The sequence below is a fragment of the Homalodisca vitripennis genome, chromosome 1 (assembly GCF_021130785.1).
Source record: "Homalodisca vitripennis isolate AUS2020 chromosome 1, UT_GWSS_2.1, whole genome shotgun sequence".
Classification (NCBI taxonomy): domain Eukaryota; kingdom Metazoa; phylum Arthropoda; class Insecta; order Hemiptera; family Cicadellidae; genus Homalodisca; species Homalodisca vitripennis.
In genome coordinates this window covers 142,319,620-142,345,594 of record NC_060207.1, presented here as the reverse complement: position 1 = coordinate 142,345,594, position 25,975 = coordinate 142,319,620, and the positions used below count along the sequence as shown (strand labels likewise).

Genomic DNA, 25,975 nt, shown 5'->3' with positions numbered 1-25,975 from the left:
TAAGCAAAAAACATACAATTTTATTTAGTACTATGTTTGTATTAGGATAACCACATTGTTTTTTTAGCCAAGTTAGAAAAGTATATGTTTTAAAAGAAAACAATAAATTATTTATAAACACCTTGTACCTAGTAAAAATTTAAATTCATATTAAAGATTAAAGAAAAATTAAAAAAGTATTCAATGTTAAGCTCTTGGATTCAGTGTATGCCTATTCTAGAATTTAAAAAAATACACACATTCCACAAAATTAATTAATTTTATAACAACACATTAAATTCAATAGATTCTGGACTTTTACTACTACCATTACATTAGATGTAGTATTAAGAATAGTATAGAATTTATATAATAATTATAACATTTTACTTATATACAACCTACATTTTGAGGGGTATTACGAGGAGAAAATGCCAATAAAGTTTGTTATTATTGAGGAACAAGCCTCAGGGTCTTGTGGTTGAAACTGAACCTGACGTCCGTGTAATTTGGAACTTAAATTAATTTGGTGGCCTATTTTAATATTCTTCTTATAAGAAGTTTCTTTTAATAAAGTGAATTAAACATTAGGGAACGTTTAAAAATTTTTATTTTGTTAATTGAAAAGTTCTCCATTTAAAATCAACTATAAAAAAATATAACTCAAATTAATAATTTAATAAAATTATATAAAAACTTTCAAATAGGCCTACGTAAGAAGATTTTTTGGAAATTTTAAATTGTCAATTTTGTTTGGCCAACTCTTTTGTCAATTTTTATTTCATAATACATTATTTACCTATTACTTATATAAATACTTTACTTGGATTTATTTGTTTTATCGATGTAGAGATCACAAAAATATATACTTACTTGAGGTAAACTAACCCTACTTCCTTGAAGTCTTACAAGTCCTTAATTTGTAAGAGTATGGTTCAGTGAAAATTATATTAGAGGTTGAAAACTAGTAAGGGTACAACTGATGAAGAACAGTTTGTCTTGTAAGTATGATAAGACTGTTAATGGGCGCCAGATTAAACCCTTAAAGGAACCACAAGAATGCAAATTACACATACATATTTATGATGTCACTTGATGATAAGTGCAGTAATCGGGACTTTCAAGTAACCTAATCTCTCCTTCATGTAAAATTATGTGTTTTCTATTCGTTACGGGATAAGACATTTAGTGCCTGTGGGTGTATTCGGTGATGGTTAGACTAAGGTACAGGTCTACTTGTCGGACGCTATATGAAACCGTAATGTCATGGCGTGGTAAAGATGACTAGTTATCCATTAACTACAGTAACGTAGTATTTTGAGGTCTTGTTTTCGATGGTTTGCTTGCTATAAAAGTGAGCCTTTATTGAGATACCTAGTCATCCAGATAAGTGTGTCCAAGATACAACTTTTAGTTCCGACACCTGTGACATTGGACTTTAGGTGAAAGAAAGAACCGTGCAAGATCGTAACTTTACCTCTTCAATGAAATAATGTTTGATGTTTGTGTTTATGTCGTACCACTTCACTATTGGTGTTGCGGGGTTAGATCCGTCTGACTCTAAGCTCGTAGTTCTTGATGTATATTGGCCTTGTATTACCAAATGTATGAATACGAGCGGTCATTGCTTGTTATAACCTTCAACACTTCGAGGAAAGTATTTTTCTCTCGTCAGTGTTCCAATTGTACAAAATAAGCTGCCCTGGCACGAGCTGTGTTCTCTCATAAAACCTACCTCACAATTAGTTAAAATGCACGTGGTGTATTATATATGGAAATTACATACATCAGAGACAAGATGTTCTCATAGATTTGGAATTCAAGTAGATCTATACTACTGACTTTTAGATACTTTGTTCAGCTATTTTATGCTATACAACAGAAAGCCATAGGAATGTAAGCCAAAAGTATTTTGTAATACATCTATTTTGATGGATATTTTGAAATTAATTCACATATTATTATAGCGATAAAATGTTGCAGTGATTAATAACGGTTGATTATTAAACGATTGTGTACAAAAACAAACATACTTTTATTCAAAATCAAATTAAATCTTTATTGTCGTTTGACAAGATTTAGATCTATCGACGTCATATGAGCTTTTTTCAAATTACATAGCAAATCCAGCAGAGGTGAGGAAACCATTATTTATTGAATATTATGTTAAATATAACCACAAGAAGGTAGATTACAATAAGTACAATTTTGAAAATAAACAGTTAATTCTAAGTACATAAAGAGTCCAGTTTTAAGAAAGACAAAATAATACAAAGTAAAGTATTGTATCTTCCATGAAAACTTGAACATGCTAGTGTAAGGAATAATTAATCCTTATCTTTCTTCAGACTTTACCAAATCTAAATTGTATTATTAACCCACTTAGTAATCTAAGTTGTATTATTAACCCACTTAGTAATCTAAGTTGTACTATTAACCCACTTAGTAATCTAAGTGGATTATTAAGAACAAATAGATTTTGCAATGAGTAGAATCTTATTTTGTTTACTGTTTTAAAATATAAGTAAAACATAATAATTTTACATAGTATTTGTTCTAGGAAATATATTAGATTTATAAGCTAAGATAAATAAAAAGTAGGCTGCAAAAAATAATATATTTCAAGATAGCAGTAGTAAAAGACCAAACTAATACAACGTAAATGAATGTATAACAACCCAATGTGGTTGAAATTAGAAGTAAAATATTACTCCCTTCCACCCTCCTTGGGGTGGAGGGTGGAAGATAACGGTAAAAATTTTTTATCTTCCAAAAAATTCACAAAAGTATTTTACTAAGTATTGCGAAAGTTGTACATCAATTAATATAATTTAAAATGACATGTAACAAATTAAGGGTTGCAGTTAGAAAATGTAAAGTTACCCCTTTCTGCCTTCCATTTCATGGGGAAAATTTTTTATGCCCCAAAAATCCACAAAAGTATTTTACTAAGTATAGTGAAGATTTACACTTAAGAAGCTCAAATATGCGTGAATATATTCCCCATAATGTGTGGATTGAGAGCAGGACAAGACTTTTTTCAGCCTAAATTTGTGGATTCATTAACTAAAAATCGATAAAACAAATTAAATAGCTATACAATTTATAAACAAAATGGAGAGAGATAGAACGTATTATTTTCAAATTGCCGCTGGTTTAAGTAAATTGTACTGAAATAAGTAAATTGACAGTTTATTGCTTTCAAAATTTAAGAACCCATTAAATGGCTTAAGAATAACTTGTAAATGGTTACAAATTGTGATTGAATAATACGGTAGTTTAGAAAATGTTATTTGTGTTCTAAAGATCCTACAAATGCAGAAATGACACATGTCATCGTTTTACACTAGTCATAAAAGGATAAATCGCTCTAAGAAATAAATAGATAATGATAATATAAATTAGAAATACATGAATGGTAGTACAAATAATTAGCTTCTTCTTTTGATCTCCTATTTGGTGTCTATAATATTGACTTTTATTTATCGTTTAGAGATTATTAAACAGGTGGTTATGAAGATTTCATATTAGAATTTAAATGATGTTATTTTCTTTCTTTGTAAAAAGTTAAAGCGTTAAAACCCGAAGAGGAGATAAACCAATGATAATGCGATGACAGGCAGAGAGCGTGCTATGTACGTGTTATCAGTATTATTAGCCAATACACGCAGCGTAGGCCAGTAGTCGCGTGGCCGCGGTGTACAACGTGTCGCTCTCGTCGAGTGAATTGTGCCGAGTGTGTTTATTGAGGATTACCTTAATACACGGTAAGTAATTCATATATTACAGTGAATTAATATAGTTTTTCGTAAGGTTGTGGAATTTGGTTTAAAATAGATACACAGAAATAAATAGACAAATAATGTTATTATTACCTTACAAGGAATTATTGATACCAAAAATAGAAAATTTGTTAAATTCTAACCAGATCTAAATAAAAATGGTTGAGAATTAAATGGAATTTTGTTTACAATATTAAGTTACAGCTTTATAGCAAGCTATGGTTTACTAACCATTTACTTAAAACTTTCGAAAAATTACATTTAAGGAAATTAATTTTATATATAACTAAAACATGTTGTTGCATCCAGTCATAGTTTATATGCATGCTGTAAAATATTCATATCTTTATATTCAACAGTTTTTTATACAAACGGGAAAACATATGTACTGTATATGTTGAAAACGTCGTTTTAAGAGTCTAATAAAAGTAGAAGCCATCTGAAGAGATAACGGCATATTATTGTAATCGTTGCACTTACCTAGGTCTTGGCCTAAAATAAAGTAAAGTGCATCATCGGATCTGCTTGATTGAACGATTCCACTTATAAAGGGTTTCGTCTCATGAATTGAATTGAATTTAAGAAGACATTGTCAAGAAGATCGCGTTGGGTATGAGGTATAAAGACTGGATCTGACAATTTTGTCATTTAATGTAGCTAATTGAGTGATCTGATTTTGATGATAGTTTTAGACATGGAATCTGGATGCCTTTGATAACTGAATTAGAAGTAACCCCTTTGGTTATATTAGGTGTTGCAGAGGTGTTAAAATTATTCTTGGATAAGGGAATCAAAGGAAAATTGCTTACAATTACTAACCAATATTTTAATATCCGTTATCCGGACATCAGAAGCAGGCACGGTACAGTATCATATCTTGTGTCAAACTTACATCTCATTTACCCATTTTAAATTAAATACCCCTCTTAATTACGTACGTCAGTGTTTTAAATTCGCATTTTTAATTAAATATCTTAAAAAGTCACCTTTGTTCAGTTTCAATTTAGTGTTACAATTGAGAGTAAGCCATAACTTTAAGTGATATATTGCTATGTTGAATTTGAAAAGGTAAGGCGTGTAGTTCTATTATTAATTATAAATTTTGTTGTGGGGATTGCAAGATAGCACGTGACATATCTATATATTAAACGTACTAACTTAAACATCCAACATTGTAATATAATTTTACTACGGAAGTCTACATTGTAAACGAATAGAATATATTGTTTACTTCAAGAGCTGTCATAAAAACTATCACAACTAATCGCGCAGCTTGTTTAGAGAAGAGATAGAGTTTATTAATTTATTCTCAAACTTAAGGATCTCACCATGAAAATTTGAACTTTTCTCGGAGGCTTACATCCTAACGTTGTCTTTTCTAAGAGGATGTATTCAGCAAATTTATTTGGCAATATGGTTGGCAGACAGGATATCCGTTGTGAATGTCAAATGTAGTTAATAGATCTAAAGTGACCGTTATTAGTACGTAGCAATTATATACTGCTCAGGTCGTATCTGGCTAACTGTCATGTGCATGGATAATAATGGGCATTTAAGAAGCTTGTAGCTACTTAAGATATCAGAAACATAAGCATACATTGTAACAGAACCACTAGTACTATCTAGTTGTCTGTCAATATTAGCTCCAAAAATTAAAAAATATTTTATAGATGTGTCCAGTTAAAAGTGATATATAACCGACAAAAGGCAAATACCTGTATTTATATTGTGTATGGCGTGCTCGTAATGATTCAATAGTGGACATCCCTGCCTGCCTAGCTCAATCCGCTAATTTTCCTCCCGTCGCCTTTGGTATCAAACAAACTCAAGACTAAAAGCAATTGTTATTTCGAAATATCTAATAATTTAGTGTTTATTGAAACAAGAATATTATCATTCAAGATATTAATCGTATTCCTAGCTTTAGTACTCAATCTAGGAAGTCACCAAAAATGGTTGTCTTTTTGGAAAAGTTACGTAAAAAATGTGTACGTTAAAATATAAAACAGTAAAATACGGAATGAAAACTTATGCAACTTATGTCAACTTGAGGTAGCAATACACGTAAATCGGACTATGTGGCTGCTCAAATTGTAATTTCTTTAATACATATTTATCATGGATACATATATAATTTGACTGTAAAACACACACACAAACACACACACACACACACACACACACACACATATATATATATATATATATATATATATATATATATATATATATATATATATGACTTTCTATTTTAATTATAACCAATAATGTTTGTTACAAGATCAGCCAGTTAAAATGTTTGAGGTGAGATTGCATATTGTCATAACGTTGTCTCTTACAGAACCTCTGATACCAGCTACCGTAATATATTGTATTGGTTTGTCTTATCAGCTGTTCAGGTAAAAATATCAACAACGGATTAATACGTAGGCACTCCAACAAACAAAGCACTACACTTCAGTTGCGACTATTTGCTAAACGGTAAGTGGGATATTTTACACAAAATGTCATATAAACATTATATTTTTACACAAAGGTGCAAAACTACCTACAATGTCAAATTGTTTTCGGACTGTAAGTATTGAAACTAAAATAAATATTACCTATCGAGGCATTATTTTATAATTTATTATAAAGGAAACATCGTATTGTAATATAACATACCGGTTTTTTATTCACTCCACTTTCCGTTTATTATTTTTTAAATTTTAATAAATCTGAAGGGTGGCTAAGTTTAGTAACGCACATTAAGACAAACTAATAAGGGAACAAGAATAGTGATATTATGTGATCTGTGTTTATATTGACTCGGCGTCAAAATATTGATTTTCTACATTGCAATATTTCAATACTCGTACAACTAGACAGGAGTACATCATTACGTAACAGGCTTCAGTGATTACCCTTAATGCCAATATAAAAAATTTTCACTAACGCCTAACCGAATTCCATGGCGTGCGCCATGAAACTCCATATTACTATTAAGAAATGAAGAATGATGCAAAATTTCAAGCCTTTAAGTTAATTCATTCTCGAGGTATTATACGGACAGACAAACAGAAATAGAATTTTTCTAGCATCTAAAGTGATAAGGGTCCGCTAACCCTCAGTCAATTAAGAAAGTCTAAAAATCCAACACAATAAGTTATACTATTTTATTTTTTTAATTTACACATATTCTTTCCGTATAGACCCTTCCTAAGAATTTCACTTTAAAAATATTCATTATTAATTCCAATCCTATAATGTTATATTTAGTTGAACTGCATTTCGAGCTCCCCATCCAATTTTATCCACGTATTAAATTCTAATATAAAAAATACAACATCTACGAAACCTTATTTCACTGCGTGTAGAAGTATATGTAATTTTAATCTTTTCTCCATAATACATTCTTTGTTTTGATGACTTCAAATCCCATGAGGTACGAAAAGAGACGCATCTCCCATTGTTTGTTTTACTGTACAAGTAGAACGGGAATTAGTGTGTGAAAGATATCAGGTTCTTTCTTTATCTTCTCTTGGTTTCTTGGAAACTTAATCTTATCTGCTTTGTATACAAATTTCTAGTATCACCCAACATATTCTTTGAATGTACATTTTGATTCTTTAATTATAATAATTAGTATAATAATAAAATTATATTGGAATTAGCTAAATATGGTACAATTAAAAAACTAACTTGTGAGATAACTCATTTTATACTGCTATACGTCTTCATTTAGATTGCCACATTATCACGGCAAAATTTTCGATCCCCTACGGATAAACTTTGACAGATCAAGGGACTACGGTAAAACATTGGTAATTTTATATTAGATTTTTGTTTCATTATCAGCAAGTCTCGTCGATACCATTTGCGTTCGGCGTTATCATTGCCATCCAGTTAATTTAAAAATAAATTCTATAACACTTTATACAAAATTAATATTTTTTAACACATAATGATTACATGTTTTCTCATTATAAACATTGACTTCCAAATTTCTAACGACTGCAGCTTATTCCTGGCTCGGGTATTCTTCCCGATATATATATATATATATATATATATATATATATAATTTGTAGTAAATTAAATTACTTTACAATTAAAACAAAGCCAGTGTTTTAAAAATATATATATATATATATATATATATATATATATATATATATATATATATACAGGGTGTATATTATGTCTGGAAACACCCAAATATATCCTTTAATAATTTAAATATAAATTTTGAAAACCTCTTACAATCGTGATAGAGATTGGGCATCTACTTTTTGGAACAATGTTTTGTTATGTCACACCAACGGGGGACGTCCTGCCGAGGGTATCGTGAATATTCTTAATGAAAGCCTATACCTTGTGATACATAATTTTAAAGGTAATAGCTTACTGAATTGAATGCCACAAACCGCATCTCAAAGGAATTATTCTATCAGAAAATAGAGCATTTTTAGTATTGAAAATTTACTGATGTTCAACAATGTTAATTTTAACATGGTTCTTGCACACAAAATGTGTAACACTAATTTTTTAGCATTTTTTAAATGTTCAATTAAAAAATAAAAATAAACAATTTATTTTTAAGCTGGTTTCATTAGTACAAATTTACCAGTTTTTATTACAATGAATAAAACTTATGAGTCACTTTCTCTGATTACTTATGAATCTGTACTTGGTGTTTTCCAGTCAGCAGGAAGGTTTAAAGAGACAAAGGTCACTAGCCTATGAGAAACATTATTGTGTTATTAATCATCTGGTCTACAGGTTTCAGTTTGTTGAGCATGGAGCTTTCACTAGACAGGTCTAAGCTTGGGAATTACAAATGGACAAAGGTCATATCATTCCCTGTCGAGTTAATCAGTGTCTCTGAAGCATTGCTGTCAACAAGTTATCTAATTACAGTAGTTCAGTTTTTATTTGGCATTTTAATGGAATTGTCTGAAAGAGAACGAATTACTCTGTTGATGATGCGAGGATATGGCGATCGTCAAAGATCTTATCGGGAAGTTTGTAATTTGTTTAATGACACTTTCCCAGAAAGGAATCCATAAGTGTTTCAACAATATCAAAAACTATTGAGCGTTTTGAAATGACAGGGAGTGTACGTAATCGGCCAAAGTTCGGGTAGGATACAATCTGCAACAGATGAAGAACATGCACTAGATGTTTTGCAAACATTTATTGAAGACCCACATACATCGCTCAGAAAAGCTGCACAGCAACATGATATGCACCCTATGTCTGTGAGTAAGATTTTGAAAATTAATAAATACAAAACCATTTAAAGTTCATTTAGTCCAACAGTTAAGTGAGGATGATTACGACAGAAGAGTTGAGTTTTTGTGATCTTGTGATGCGCAAATGTGATGACAATAGAGATTTTCTGATCAACATACTATTTTCTGATGAGGCAACTTTTTTCCTAAATGGCAATGTTAACAGGCACAATTGCCGTTACTGGGCTAGTGAAAAACCCACATTGGAGTACTGAGTCCCATTCACAGCAACCACAAAAACTGAACGTATGGTGTGGAATTTTAGGTAACAAAATTGTTGGACCCTTTTTCATCAATGGAAATTTAAATGCCGAACTTTACTACAATATGCTCCAAAATGAAAATAATCCCAGCTATTCAAATTGCATCAGGAGAATACTTTGATAATGTATGGTTTCAGCAGGATGGTGCTCCACCCCATTATGGGAGACAGGTAAGAGAGTATTTGGATTTAAGGTTTCCTCATAAATGGATTGGCCGAAGAGGAGAAATCGAATGGCCTCCAAGATCTCCGGATTTGTCACCAATCGATTATTTCCTATGGGTTCATTTAAAATCCAATGTTTATAGAAGAAAGCCTCATAATTTGGAAGACCTAAGAAACAGGATTATAGAGGAGATTGCTTTGTGATAACTGAAGAAATGTTAGGCAAACTCTGTCGAATCATTTTACACAAGATTGGCTCATTGTCAAAACCGTAGAAGGAACACAGTTCGAACAATTGCTTTGACACCAAATGCAGGTAAAAAACGTTTGTTGTAAGACTTTTCTAAACAAGCATACATTATTTTTTATTTGTAATAAGAAATCAATAACCATAAGTATTTCCATAATTGTACTGTAATAAAAACTGGCAAATTTGTGCTAATAGAACCAGCTTAAAAATAAATTGTTTATTTTATTTTAATTGAACATTTAAAAAATGCTAAAAAATTAGTGTAAACACATTTTGTCGCAAGAACCATGTTAAAATTACATTGTTGAACATCAGTAAATTTTCAATACTAAAAATGCTCTATTTTCTGATAGAAATAATTCCTTTGAGATACGGTTTGTGGCATTCAATTCAGTAAGCTATTACCTTTAAAAATTATGTATCACAAGGTATTAGGCTTCCATTAAGAATATTCACGATACCCTCGGCAGGACGTCCCCCGTTGGTGTGACATAACAAAACATTGTTCCAAAAAGTAGATGCCCAATCTCTATCACGATTGTAAGAGGTTTCAAATTTATATTTAAATTATTAAAGGATATATTTGGGTGTTTTCCAGACATAATATATACACCCTGTATATATAATTTGTTAGTAAATTACTTTACAATTAAAAACAAAGTGTTTTTAATATATATATATATAACTAGCTGTTTCCCGCGGCTTCGCACGCTTTTCGTAAGTTTGGCCGCGTATAAGCATTTCTGGTTGAAGTAAATTATATTTCCAACCCCGATGTAGATTTTACCTTGATGTCACGATCAAGAAAATATGTCAAAAATGTATTGTACATGCATAATGTATTTTATTACAAAGTGGTCTACCACTCAACCTTTAAGTTCAACCAAAAATTTAGTTTAGACAATTATACATCATAACTTAGCGCCTTCAAATAGTGTTTCACTGTTTAATATACGTATCTATCTCGTAATTGCAGGTTATAATGTGCAGGCGCTTTGAAAACTTTTCTTCATTTTATTTGTTTATATTCACGACATAAGCGAAATAATTCAGATAATAACTATCCTATCTTCTAAGTTAGACTAAATTACGGATACATGTGAAATTTGATTGAAATTGGTTCAGTCGTTTTGGAGTTTTATTGGCAACATACATCGTGACTCAAGATTTTTATATATATAAGATATGTATGTATATGCTTATAGGTACCAGGTAGTATTAATTTATATGGATTCACATATTCTCTTATAACACAATTAAAATACTCTCTCTCAACCACTCATCGAAGGCATCCTCGCATACAGCTTTGCAAAATTGGGTTCATGTTTAAGGAAGTATTATTTTTATATTAGAAATATCAAAGACAGGAAAACCTTTACTATTATAAACTAAAAAAAATATATAAAAATAATAATACAAAAACAAAAAAATACATATCTCTAGTAAAATAATGTTTAAAATTTTGATTATTTATTACATGTGGTTGTATATATTTAAATAAGCCGTTGCTGTATGTTAAACTGTTTCGTATGTTAAAGTATTAAGACTACATAAAATATTTGTCAATATTTTGTCATGACAGTCCTTGGCATTAATTATTGCTGTGATCACATAGACAAGGGGTCTCACATTATTGACAATTATGCGTAAGTCTTCGCTGAGTTTCAATGTAAAATTTCAAGTTAATAGCTTATTTCGTTATTGACTAATAGAACGACAGACAATTCGATTCTAATGAGTGTTTTATATCACCCGGTAAACAAAATATAACTGTGTATCCAACTGAGTTACAGGCTTCAACAATGCGACGCTCAGCCGAAATCCACGGTTGTAGATATACCATTTTATAACCAATTATTCTTTATGTAGAAATGAAGTATCATACAAAACTTCAAGTCTTCAGATGGAATCTTTCTCAAGATATCTTGCCACATGATAAATTCACATTTTTGTTCATAAATTGGGTTTCATATCAATGTTTAAATAAAAAACGTCTACACATCTAGTCACCATAAAAAGATGTTGGATGTATTTTGTATTAATTAGCCTACATGTGGTAATATATTACACGTTAAAATATTTTGAACACACAGAATTTAATTGTTCTGCTATTTTCTCGTTGCTATCACGGTTACCCGTAAGACCGATGTAAATCGCCAGATTTAAAATTGAAAACATGCACCATAAACGAATTTATTATTCCTCATATAGCAATGAAGCTTCATGCACTATATAAAGTCTATAGGTCATTTCATATTGTGCGGATAGGCACATATAGATAGACATGAAATTTTTCCACCGCACTTCGTTAACGCTCAACCAATAATTATTTTTATTATGAGTGAGAACGTTATTTAATAAAAATCAACTACGTACTTTTAAATTTCATTTCCACCGTAAAGGAATTTTACTGTATATAAATCCATTTCGTATTCTATTTTTCAGGACGATATTAATGTTCCAATGTTTCAAAGAATGAATAATCGATTTGTTCACTTTTGTGTCTCAATAAGTGACCTGAAGAAGAAAAGGAGACAAAGTGTCACGAAGCAATACAATTCGTTCTTTTTAACACCAAATACCTGTATAGTAACACTGATCAAAATTTAATACTGTTTAACAAAACATTTGAATGGGATTTTCATACTTCTAATATATCTGTGTAGAACTAAACTGGATTGAAATGAACACATTTCCTTATAGCGATTAGGTCCTGTTTTGTTTAGTTTCTCAGTTATTACTGTTAGTAAAATATTTATTTTTGAAGTAAATTTATATTATAATCTATATAATTAATATATTATTAATAATTAATATATAATCTATATAATAAATTTGTGACAATACGGCGATGAATTACACAAATTTAAATAAAATAAACTGTAGCATTAGTCTCATATTTTAAGGAAGAAAAACAATGTTCATTATTAAAAAGAAATTTAATGAATGTGTCCCATAACTATCGTCTCTGATCAAATTTCATAACATTATTATTTACTTATAAAATCGTGGGTATAAAAATAAAATTTACTTTTGATTACAACTTTTGTTAAACGAGATAAACTAGAAAATAGAAGTTCCGGCTCTCTTCCAATGCCAGTTATACAGATTTAGTGACACGGTGTCTAGGAGATCTCTCATGAAATACACCAATCACTGATGGATAGATAAGCTATTGAATACAATCCAAAATTTGTAATTTTGTTTCGTAATGTTAAGTTATGGGTCTCTATCTGAAGGCCTAGACAATATAATCTTATAGAAATAAATGAATTAGACATGTGTTAGACCTTTATCACTTCTGGTCTCTGACAGTGATAATTTCCGTTCAATATGTATTTGCCCACTCCCCTTACTTTATTTTACTCTCACAGAAAGGCACACGTTCGTGTAATTTTATTACGATTCATTTATTTTTAACGTACAGGAGAGTAAATTATTTTCCACCAACTCGTGTTCATTTATATCAATAAATCAGCGTAATACTACGAGGTATTTCATTATCTTTTAACGTAAACGAGAGCACACCCATGATTGTATTCTGGCTAAATACGAGAGCTCAATAATACCCAAGTCATTTACGTTCCGTATTGTAACAACATGATAGCAGTTCTACAGTTTGGCCCTGACCGCTCTTATAGCAAGCAGACTCGATTTTCTCCTGAGAGCTTTCCACAGTCCTATACACGTTATTGGGTTTTGTCAACTGTACAGAGAATTGACCTTTAGCAAGTGGCGGGAAGGGGAGAGTCATCACTGGATTGTATACCGTAATATTTTAAATATATAATTTATACTGAATGGGAGATGCATACGTTTCTCGGCTGGTAGTAAAGTTATTATATATCCTACTAGTTAGCAAACTAAAAATTAAGCCAAATAAATCTTCCTTATTTTTAATATTTTGTAACCAAGGCAAGTGTTATGAGAGGAGTAAATAAACTAAAGACAAAACTTTAAAGCAGGCAATGTGCATGTGTGACCTAACCGGTGATTTTCCGCCTCCTACAGCTCTTATTGCTGTAATTTAGTGTGTGTTAAACATTTACTTTTATTTCTCGAGCTATACTACAGGGGTTCTTGTTAAACAACGTCGTACCTTTTGCTACTGAGAAAGCAAACAAGTCATCAAACATATTTAATGTAGGTAAAACGACTTTAGTGAAACGATCTTGAGTTTTACCCTGTTTTAACAATGTTAAATGTTTGTAACAATGCCTAAAAAAAAAACTTGTAATTCATAATTTTCCTAGTAGAATTACGTAAGATCTATTTTAAAGTCGATATGTTTTTAAAGATCGTCCAAACTGTTTTATGTTTTATTGTAAAGTGGATAATTTTTAACATTTGATTGATGTAGCAAAAATTTTGAAACGTTATTTCTGATCATAGAAAACTGTCTGTTGAAAACCATTCGTTTTCAACTTGATTCTTTTAAAAGGCAAATTATAGATCTCTGGAAGACAGTATGTTTAAAAAAGAAACCTACTTTTAATCTTTAACACCTCCCGTAACGCGCATGCAATGTAATAGTAATAGTAATGTATTTAAGTACGGCTGACATAGAGGCTTGTTATACAAGGGAGAGTGAAGGCGTTTATAAGGCTGAATGTCAGCATGATAATAGAATAAGCAATAAAGACCAGAATTTATATGGTTCGGATATAAATTCCTACCTCACACGTTACTGAAGGTCCCTTCCTCCATCCCTTTGTCCCTTGGTTGCCATCGGTTATTGGGCTATTGATTCATGATTCATGCTGAGAACCAGTCGGTATTCATTGAAGCGTCAGACACATAAGAAATAGTTATATGAGCGATAAATTACGATAAGGATTAAATTTAAAAGGATTTAAAGTCATAATTTCTGCCACAACGCAGATCTTTATTTGATTGACTGACGATTATTAAACTTTAATTTACATTTCTAATGTTTGGTTTTAAGTGTGACGAACTAATAAAATGTGATTTGACAGAAAACTGTTGCATCATATTTAACAGTTTTGATGACGTCACATTGTGACCACCACCACAACTATTGGGTGTCACGACTGGTTTCTTTGCTAGGGGGAATCAACATATAAATTCCAGGAAAAAATGAGATTGTGCGATTATACATGTACTAACTACTATGGCTAACTAACTATGGCTTCGCACTCAATTTTTCAAAGCCCGTGGCCTACTTGGTCAAAGCACTTATGATGTAATAAGATGGTCCCCTATATTTTTTTGTAAATGGGCATAAAATCAGGTAAATATTATTTCAGTATTCGTGGTTAGCCTACGAGGGAACAAGAAACTCTTATATAAAGTTTTGCGAGTGTATGAGCATTTATGGTTCAAATGAATTATATTTCCGATGCCACATATGAGTTTGTCTTGTTACCCCCATCAAGAAGTGTATATATATATATATATATATATATATATATATATATATATATATATAATTTTAATATATATAATTTCAACATTGAATCGCAAAAAGTACTTGCTCGCAAAAAGACTCGAACCCGGATCTGTCACTTGCCGGGTGAATGTGCTACCATTACACCACAGAGCCCTCACTTTTACGATTCAATTATTTTGTATTTGGCCGTATTGTAAATATATATACAAACACATCTCTGAGAAGCCTACTTTTGTCAAAAGACAGGTTTCATAAGTCTTTAAATGTGTAGTAACAGCTTTACTACTTTGTCCTCTAGACTGCTGCACTGCTAGGAGTCACGCGCTGCTCTGCATGCAATTTAGTAGTCTTTGCGCGTGTATAATGCTGGTTCGAGTGAATTGTATTTCCGTATACAACCATATTTCTGTCAAAAGACAATTAAAACTGGTTTTATAACAGTTTTTTAAATTTATAGTTTACGTTTGATAGTAACTTTGTATTTTGTATCTAAAGCTTATCTAATATTTAATAAATTATATATTTAAAAGTACATTAAAAATTAAACACGCGTTTATTTCTTTATAAAATAAAAAAAATTGTATTATTTTATAACATTTATGTGAGTTTCATGTTGTGGTGTTCTCGTCGATTGCTTCAAAGGAAGATTTTGGAGTCAAATTCTGACCATCTTATGTTTTAGGCCTTCTATGACTTTTAGAATTTCTAAAGTAGATGAGTAATTACTTAATTGTTGAAATCTAAAAATGTAATGAAAAGTAATGGTACTCCTCATACACTATAATTATAAATAATAGTGTATTATTTATAATTATAGGTCAGAATTTGACTCCAAAATCTTCCTTTGAAGCAATCGACGAGAACACCACAACATGAAACTCACATAAATGTTATAAAATAATACAATTTTTTTTATTTTATAAAGAAATAAACGCGTGTTTAATTTTTAATGTACTTTTAAATATATAATTTATTAAATATTAGATAAGCTTTAGATAAAAAATACAAAGTTACTATCAAACGTAAACTATAAATTAAAAAAACTGTTATAAAACCAGTTTTAATTGTCTTTTGACAGAAATATGGTTGTATACGGAAATACAATTCACTCGAACCAGCATTATACACGCGCAAAGACTACTAAATTGCATGCAGAGCAGCGCGTGACTCCTAGCAGTGCAGCAGTCTAGAGGACAAAGTAGTAAAGCTGTTACTACACATTTAAAGACTTATGAAACCTGTCTTTTGACAAAAGTAGGCTTCTCAGAGATGTGTTTGTATATATATTTACAATACGGCCAAATACAAAATAATTGAATCGTAAAAGTGAGGGCTCTGTGGTGTAATGGTAGCACATTCACCCGGCAAGTGACAGATCCGGGTTAGAGTCTTTTTGCGATTCAATGTTGAAATTATATATATTAAAATTATATATATATATATATATATATATATATATATATATATATATATATACTTCTTGATGGGGGTATATTGAAAATAATGTTTAAATTAATATACATGTATGGTTTTACTGTCATAAAACAATGATTACACAGAAAATTCAATTACATTTTGTCAGTCTCTTTCAATTAATATGTCACAACTTTAGAGAACAAGATGGGATTTTTCGCTACTTTAAAGACAAGTGAGGCGTATCCCGGATGGAGTTTCCAAATAAGAGTAGGCGCATTCTCATATCAGCAAAGGAACAATGTCCTTGTAAAATTTCAGTACAATCGGTTGAATACTTTACACGTTAAATATAAACAAACAAAGCAAGGCACCTTCGCATTTATGAGGATAATTATTAGGATATTAGGATTAGGATGAATAATGGATTTTGGCTCTCAGCTTATAGACTGATTTTGGCCAACATATTTCCTCCAGTTTCTATCATATGGCCAGCTCAGAAAACTAACTGACTGATCTCTCATTCATAGCTAAACCCTTCGTTATATTAAGTCCTGATCAACACATAACGTTTTGTAATGAACAAACCGGTAAATGTTTAACTACCCATTTCAATCCTAATTCCCTCTCAAACGTAAATCTCTGTTTAGCTCAATCCGTTGTAAATCTAATTATGTGGCAAAAGTAACCCCAGATTTTAACCAAGGCCCAAGATTAAACACTCGGCAAGTCAATGCGGTATCGGTTATAATAGCCTGAATTTATTGCATGGTATTCACATATTCGGTTTTACTGCAAATGTAATGTGTTATTAAATGTACCTTGAATATGTTAAATTAGATAGTAAAAAGTTATCGTAAACTTGTAAGACGTAGCACGATCATTAGAAACACTATCCATATGTGGTGTGGCAAAATTTAATATAAGACGTAATACATTGTATTTCTGCCCTATTATGGCTTGTGTACTTATAAGTAATGAATCAAAGAATTAAGATCACAGGGTTTTTCCACAAACTTAACTTTTGCTACGGTTTAACGGGTGGGACGTTTATGGTACACAATCAAAATCCAATTTCAGCAGTGCATGTATAGCGAATCGGATTGACAAGAGACTCGTTGAGAATGTTCCTGAGTAATCAACATGAAATCTAATCAGGATTTACGCATACCATGGTTCATATAAGTTTTTGTTTACTTACTACTAAACTGCTATGTGATATAATTTCTAAAAGATAAATAATATCTAATATACAATTGTACAGTGTTTAATAAAAACTGTTAAAATATATTTATAAATAATTAATTTGTTTTAAAGGAGAATCCTTTGTATGTATTAACCAACAATTTAAATTTGAGTAAGTAGTACAAGTATAAATGAAAACAGAATGCAAAGTAATAAGATTAATTTGTCAACAGCAAAACACATTGTAGAGTATGTGGTTTTCACACAAGATTTTACTTACGAAATGGGAAGTTAATTAAAGCACCGCATTCACTATCTTCCATAGTATTTACGAATTCTGGTTTTTATAACAGCCTCTACAAAAACTGCAAAGAGTAATAATTATACAAATAGTTAAGTTTTACTATGTATAGGCTATACGAAATAATGATAAACAATATGTCTTTAATTGAATAAATATATATTTCATTAGTTTTCAGGATATTTTTCAATAAATAGCTTGCATAAATAGTATAGAGTATATATACAGTAATTAATACAATAAAGGTTATATGCACATTAAATATACAGTCAACATGGTGATGAAACAAATAAATCAAACATTGACCTTTGACTAATCATAGATAAAGAAAGAAAAAGTTGCCCCCTGGGCACTCTGCTCCATACAATGTGTCGAATACTGATCACCTTAATACTTCTCTCTACGTATGACAACTGCAGTATACGGTATTGGAAATCTCAATTATAGTAATATGAATTTTTTTATTATGTTTCACAAAATTGAAGGTACAACCTAAATATGTGTAACATGTAACATGTGTAAAAAGTGAAAGAAACAAAAATATATTTAAAATTAAAATAGAAGTGTAATAATAATATTACGAATTTTAGTTATTTAACAAACAACTTGTCTTAAAACACAATTGATGTTGTTTTCGAATTTATACTAAATATATATATATATATATATATATATATATATATATATATATATATATATATATATATATATATATATTATTAGTTAATGTAATGTAAAGCGTAATTATTATGTATATACATATATAATTGAATATTCTAATTATACTGAATATTATATATATTATGATATACAGGGTGTTTGAAAAGTATGGGTACGGCTTAATATTTTAAAAACCATAGGAGATAACATCTATTAACTTTGCACAGTGTCATATGGCTATGTAAACTATTTTTCCTTGCTATTACCATGACATGCCAACCATGGGGGGACGGCCCACAGAGGAAAACATGGAAATCTTAAATTGAAGCATGGGTCGAGTGATACCTCATTTGAAAGAGCTCACTTAGTAGAGTTGAATGCCGCAAACCGCATCTCAAAAGGTTTATCCAATCAGAAATGGCGGGTTGTTTTAGGTACATATTGGGAAGTACATTATGCGCTGCCATTTCTGACTGGATCGTCGTATTCTGATGCGGTTGGTGGCGATTCACTCTACTAACCAATGTGTTTTCACTGACTTTTTTTAATTAGCAAATTATGTCATAAATTTATAACACAATAAATACCTACCGATGTTTTTTAGTTTTATTTATTGTGTTATAAATGTATGATATAATTTGCTAATTAATAAAAGTCAGTGAAAAACACATTGGGTAGTAGAGTGAAACGCCGCCTACCGCATCAGAATACGACGATCCAGTCAGAAATGGCAGCGCATAATGTACTTCACAATGTGTACCTAAAACAACCCGCCATTTCTGATTGGATAAACCTTTTGAGATGCGGTTTGCGGCATTCAACTCTACTAAGTGAGCTCTTTCAAATGAGGTATCACTCGACCCATGCTTCAATTTAAGATTTCCATGTTTTCCTCTGTGGGCCGTCCCCCCATGGTTGGCATGTCATGGTAATAGCAAGGAAAAATAGTTTACATAGCCATATGACACTGTGCAAAGTTTATAGATGTTATCTCCTATGGTTTTTAAAATATTAAGCCGTACCCATACTTTTCAAACACCCTGTATATATATATATATATATATATATATATATATATATAATATTCACTATAATTAGAATATTCAATTATATATGTATATATATATATATAATTTCAATAAACATTGAATCGCAAAAAGTACTTGCCCCGCCGGGAGTCGAACCCGGATCTCTCACTTGCCGGGTGAATGTGCTACCCATAAATATATATATATATATATATATATATATATATATATATATATATATATATATATATATTTACGCGTAATAGACCGGGTCCATAGATACAACAATTTCATTCTCTATTTTTATTTTACATATTCCACAGTTTTGTCATCGTTTTCTCAATTTTACTTTGTGACCTTGTTAAAATGTGTTTATTGATTGACTCAGAGGTGAAGTCGTTTATTAGAACAGACAATCTTACAACTGTAAAGCACATGTGTGATGTATTAATTATAACTCTCATTAAATGTTGTACTGGAATTTCCTTGTCTCAAGAAAATCACTAGTTTAATCAGAAATTGAATCTAATGAACCTAATCATGTACATATATTTACTAAAGCGGTTTGTAAAAATACCTCTCTGTAAGATTTCTTCATATTTCTCAAAGTTCTTAAGATAATTTACTCAGAAACCGTCATTGTAAAACTTCAATATTTCTAGTGAAGTCAAATTGCTGACATAAAGCATGTTTCTTGTTGTAGACTAATTAATACAATATAATTTTATCATTACCTTATTGCTGATTATTATAATGAAAACTAATATATTGATCGACATTAATGGCATGTTTAGTAATTAATACTATTTTCCTTATAATTCTACACTATTAAAGGTAGTAATCGTGCAACATAAAATACAAAGCTTTAACCGCTGATACCGCTGACAAACCGAGTCCATACTTGGTCATTCGTCCATACACGAGGCTTTTCGAAAAACATAAATGTGATTAAAACAAAAAAAATCCAATAATAATCAAAATTTTGATTATTGAGAAACTACCAACGAAACTTGCCTGACAAAAAAAACTGAAATTTTCACTACTGACTACCTTTTTCATGTTTACTAAGAGTATTAAAAGGTATATATATAATATATATATATATAATATACATATATATATATATATACATTAGCATACATATATATATACACACACACACACACACACATATATATAAATATATATATACATATATATATATATATAATATATATATATATATATATATATATATATATATATATAAATAAATAAAACGTATATTGCACTGTTTATTGGCACTGTTAATATCCACGGCCATATATTTTACCATGAAAAGATGAGAGTTTTAACTGTATTCCCAACTCTGTGTAAATTAAACCTGTCCACAAAAATGTCTCCCTTCTGGAGCATAACTTGGTGTTCGGCACCTAAACGAATATGGCGGTGGTGTCGAAATGGCGAAATCTCCACTAATGCAGGTTTAAAGAGAATGCTCGTGCTATAAGTTTTCTGTGGTCAGCGATTGAACAGGTGAGGTTTGTCCACATATTAAGGTGTAATAACACTGACAGGCAAAGCGCTAATCGAGTTGAGATATTGACCTAACTACGCTCGATAAAAAAGAACACACATCGCGAACTTAGTTATGCCCGTTCTAAATATTCATCTTTGTTATTTTATGCCACAAGCAAATCTACTTGTGGTGGAATCTTGGAACACATTTCAAATGATTGTTCCCAGTAGAGAGTTGGGAACTGAGAGACAAATTGGAAAGATAATTCTGACTGTCTCATAAATTCCTGTTCCATCCTTTCTTATGACTTGCAATGCTCAGGAGATTGTATCCTGATTCATGCGATGCGTCTTTAATAATGTAGTTTTCAGTGATGGATTTGACGAAATAAGATGTCACTCCTGGAATTGGTCGTTGACATATTATTATTTCCTGGTACTGACAAACCAGGAAACCATATTTTGGTAAAAAATAAAAGACAGGGTGAAACATAGTCTTCCCCTTAGAATATGAATACACATTTGAACGAAAAGTTGCTTTTACCATAGTTAAATGTTAAAAAACCTGTGCCTGATAACTACGTTCCACTTACTGTTTCTGGGAATTTCTACGTGTTGGGTCTACTAATATTCGTAGATATGCGTTGTTTATTTACAAAGTTTGTATCTGTAATGCTTTACTAATAAAACATGTTTTTTCTTCAAAAATAAAAGTATCTTTAAGTGTTAAAAAATGTACAGATTAAATAAACTGCCCACTTGATGCTTAAAAAACGCACGATCTATATCTCTCACACACTCCCTAACATGTAATCGAACTTAGTGCACATAAATTCCTGAGTGTGCGGTATTTTCGACTCGACTGTGATTTAATGTTGTATACTCATTGTCGAACCAACAAAAATATAAAATTGTTGTTTCTATCGTTAAGTATTAGCAAAAAAACACCTCAATTTAATGCAAATCATAAAATACATAACTCAATCACATAGCAAAAGAACAATAAATTGATAGATCCACGCGTTACATCAAATCCGGATAATATCCTTTATCAAATTTCCCAACGGCCATTCAAACGAACTCATCAACAGGGTAGAACGCATGTAGATGACACACGAGCCTTGAACTGTTTCGAATTGTTTGACTGTCTCTGGGAGGCTATTAATTAGTCTGACTCCAACCTCATCTGGCAAATTTTCGATAGTCGTCAGCCAGTGGTAGTTACTCTATCTATTTGCTCATAATAGTGAACGCATGTGAGGACACACGAGCCTTAAACTGTTTCGAATTGTTTGACTGCTTTTGGGAGGCTATTTATCTATCTTTCCTTCGGTAACATTGCGTGGGGCGGTGCGTGTAAAACGCTTCTTGAACCTCTTTTCATTACGCAAAAGAGTATACTAAAGGCAGGGTTGAGGAAAAATGTGCGTTATCCAACTGAGTCTCTCTTTCAGGAATCCTCCCTACTTTCACTACGACAGTTATATATAAAAATTTACTAATTCACATCTACAAAAATGCTAATACAATATTACCAGAAATTTTGCACTCTTACCAAACAAGATATTCTGAACATGTTGGTATTCATGTAATTAGATAAGATAAATCCTTTTCAAAAACCAATTCTTACTATAATTTCACATATGCTATTTAGAAACATACGTACCCAACAAACTTCAGAATTTAAATTTATTTGAATCAGGTAGTATTAAAAAATTTAAATATAATGTCACAGAACTGTTGTTACAAATTGGAGTCCAAGGATCCGAGATTTTCATTCACTCAGACTGGGGACCAACCTGACATTGACCCCTCCCCATCCTCCGGCGCTCGTCATATCACGGTCTTGTGTATGTGGTCTTAATTCTACCGATGGTTTTGTCTAATACGACAGTATTATCTCTTATCTCCTTCATCACACAACTAAATTTCTACATTTTATGCCTTAAAACACACTGACACGTAACAGTAACACTTTTTTCGACATCTAGATAACATAAACTTTTTAGTACGACTCTAGCCTACGCACAGGCTGCTTGCCCATGTAGGTGTAGGCTAATTTCCATTGTAGAATATATGTTAATATGTAATATATAGTTTAGTATAGTATAGTATGAGTTATATACTTAAATTATATAAATAATATTTATCCAACTACTGTACTTAAAATTAAATTGTTTTATTTTATCGCCACTTAGTAAGTATAGTAAAAGGGTAATTTACTATTTATCAACTGTAAATAAATCTAATATCTTGGTGTATATGTTTTGGAAATAAAAAATGTTTCTATTCTATTCTATTCTATTTATTAGTCTGACTCCAACCTCATCTGGCAAATTTTCCATAATCGTCAGCCAGTGGTAGTTACTCTATCTATTTGCTCATAATAGTGAACACATGTGAGGACACACGAGCCTTAAACTGTTTCGAATTGTTTGACTGCCTCTGGGAGGCTATTGATTAGTCCTGACTCCAAACTCATCTGGCCAATTTTCCATAATCGTCAACCAGGCGTAGTTACTCTATCTATTTGTTCATAATAGTGAACCGCATGTGAGGACACACGAGTCTTGAACTGTTTCGATTTGTTTGACTGCCTCTGGGAGGCTATTCATTAGTCTGACTCCAAACTCATCTGACCAATTTTCCATCATCGTCAGCCAGTGGTAGTTACTCTATCTATTTGACCATAATAGTGAACCGCATGTGAGGACACACGAGTCTTGAACTGTTTCGATTTGTTTGAATGCCTCTGGGAGGCTACTGATTAGTCTGACTCCAACCTCATCTGGCCAATTTTCCATAATCGTCTGCCAGTGGTACTTACTCTATCTACTTGCTTATAATAGTGAACCGCATGTGAGGACACACGAGTCTTGAACTGTTTCGATTTGTTTGACTGTCTCTGGGAGGCTATTGATTAGTCTGACTCCAACCTCATCTGGCCAATTTTCCATAATCGTCAGCCAGTGGTAGTTACTCTATCTATTTGCTCATAATAGTGAACCGCATGTGAGGACACACGAGTCTTGAACTGTTTCGAATTTGTTTGACTGTCTCTGGGAGGCTATTGATTAGTCTGACTCCAACCTCATCTGGTCAATTTTCCATAATCGTCAGCCAGTGGTAGTTACTCTATTTATTTGCTCATAATAGTGAACCGCATGTGAGGACACACAGTCTTGAACTGTTTTCGATTTGTTTGAATGTCTCTGGGAGGCTATTGATTAGTCTGACTCCAACCTCATCTGGCCAATTTTTCCATAATCGTCAGCCAGTGGTATTTACTCTATCTATTTGCTCATAATAGTGAACCGCATGTGAGGACACACGAGTCTTGAACTGTTTCGATTTGTTTGACTGTCTCTGGGAGGCTATTGATTAGTCTGACTCCAACCTCATCTGGCCAATTTTCCATAATCGTCAGCCAGTGGTAGTTACTCTATTTGCTCATAATAGTGAACACATGTGAGGACACACGGGCCTTAAACTGTTTCGAATTGTTTGACTGCCTCTGGGAGGCTATTGATTTAGTCTGACCTCCAAACTCATCTGGTAAGTGTTCGATAAAACCGTCTGCCAGTGGTACTTACTCTATCTACTTGCTTATAATAGTGAACGCATGGGAGGACACACGAGTCTTTAACTGTTTCGATTTGTTTGACTGTCTCTGGGAGGCTATTGATTAGTCTGACTCCAACCTCATCTGGTCAATTTTTCCATCATCGTCAGCCAGTGGTAGTTACTCTATTTATTTGCTCATAATAGTGAACCGCATGTGAGGACACACGAGTCTTGAACTGTTTTTCGATTTGTTTGACTGTCTCTGGGAGGCTATTGATTAGTCTGACTCCAACCTCATCTGGCCAATTTTTCCATAATCGTCAGCCAGTGGGTAGTTACTCTATCTATTTGCTCATAATAGTGAACCGCATGTGAGGACACACGAGTCTTGAACTGTTTCGATTTGTTTTGACTGTCTCTGGGAGGCTATTGATTAGTCTGACTCCAACCTCATCTGGTCAATTTTCCATAATCGTCAGCCAGTGGTAGTTACTCTATTTATTTGCTCATAATAGTGAACCGCATGTGAGGACACACGAGTCTTGAACTGTTTCGATTTGTTTGACTGTCTCTGGGAGGCTATTGATTAGTCCTGACTCCAACCTCATCTGGCCAATTTTCCATAATCGTCAGCCAGTGGTAGTTACTCTATCTATTTGCTCATAATAGTGAACCGCATGTGAGGACACACGAGTCTTGAACTGTTTCGATTTGTTTGACTGTCTCTGGGAGGCTATTGATTAGTTCTGACTCCAATCTCATCTGGCCAATTTTTCCATAACCGTCAGCCAGTGGTAGTTACTCTATTTGCTCATAATAGTGAACACATGTGAGGACACACGGGCCTTAAACTGTTTCGAATTGTTTGACTGCCTCTGGGAGGCTATTAATTAGTCTGACTCCAAACTCATCTGGTAAGTGTTCGATAATCGTCAACCAGTGAAAGTCGCCCTAAATTCTTTTGTCATAATAGTAAATGTCTTCAACCATAAAGCTGTTAAAATACTCTAAATATTAACTTTCCGCAAAATAGACAATGTAAAGTCGGAAACCGTACCTGGCGAAAGAGCCTTTTAGAAATTCACTTTAAAAATAAATCTGACTTTGTTTTCTGTAGCTTGAATAAATTGTTCCATGTTGTTTTTACACGTTATCCCAAGTGATTGTTGGGTTCCATACAATATAAATGCAATGTCAAAAAATCTA

General features: G+C 31.8%; 1 protein-coding gene across 2 annotated transcripts in view; it reads left to right on the top strand.

The window, feature by feature from the left end:
* LOC124372502 (atrial natriuretic peptide receptor 1) overlaps positions 1–25,975 on the top strand; it is an 884,633-nt gene that overhangs the window by 81,154 nt on the left and 777,504 nt on the right. The window contains exon 1 of one of the 2 annotated variants that reach the window (XM_046830916.1): positions 3,670–3,746. The exons of the other annotated variant lie outside the window; for it this stretch is intronic. The gene's annotated coding sequence lies outside the window, so the exon portion shown is untranslated. Of the gene's footprint in view, positions 1–3,669; positions 3,747–25,975 lie in introns of those variants that run through there. 2 annotated transcript variants of the gene reach the window in all.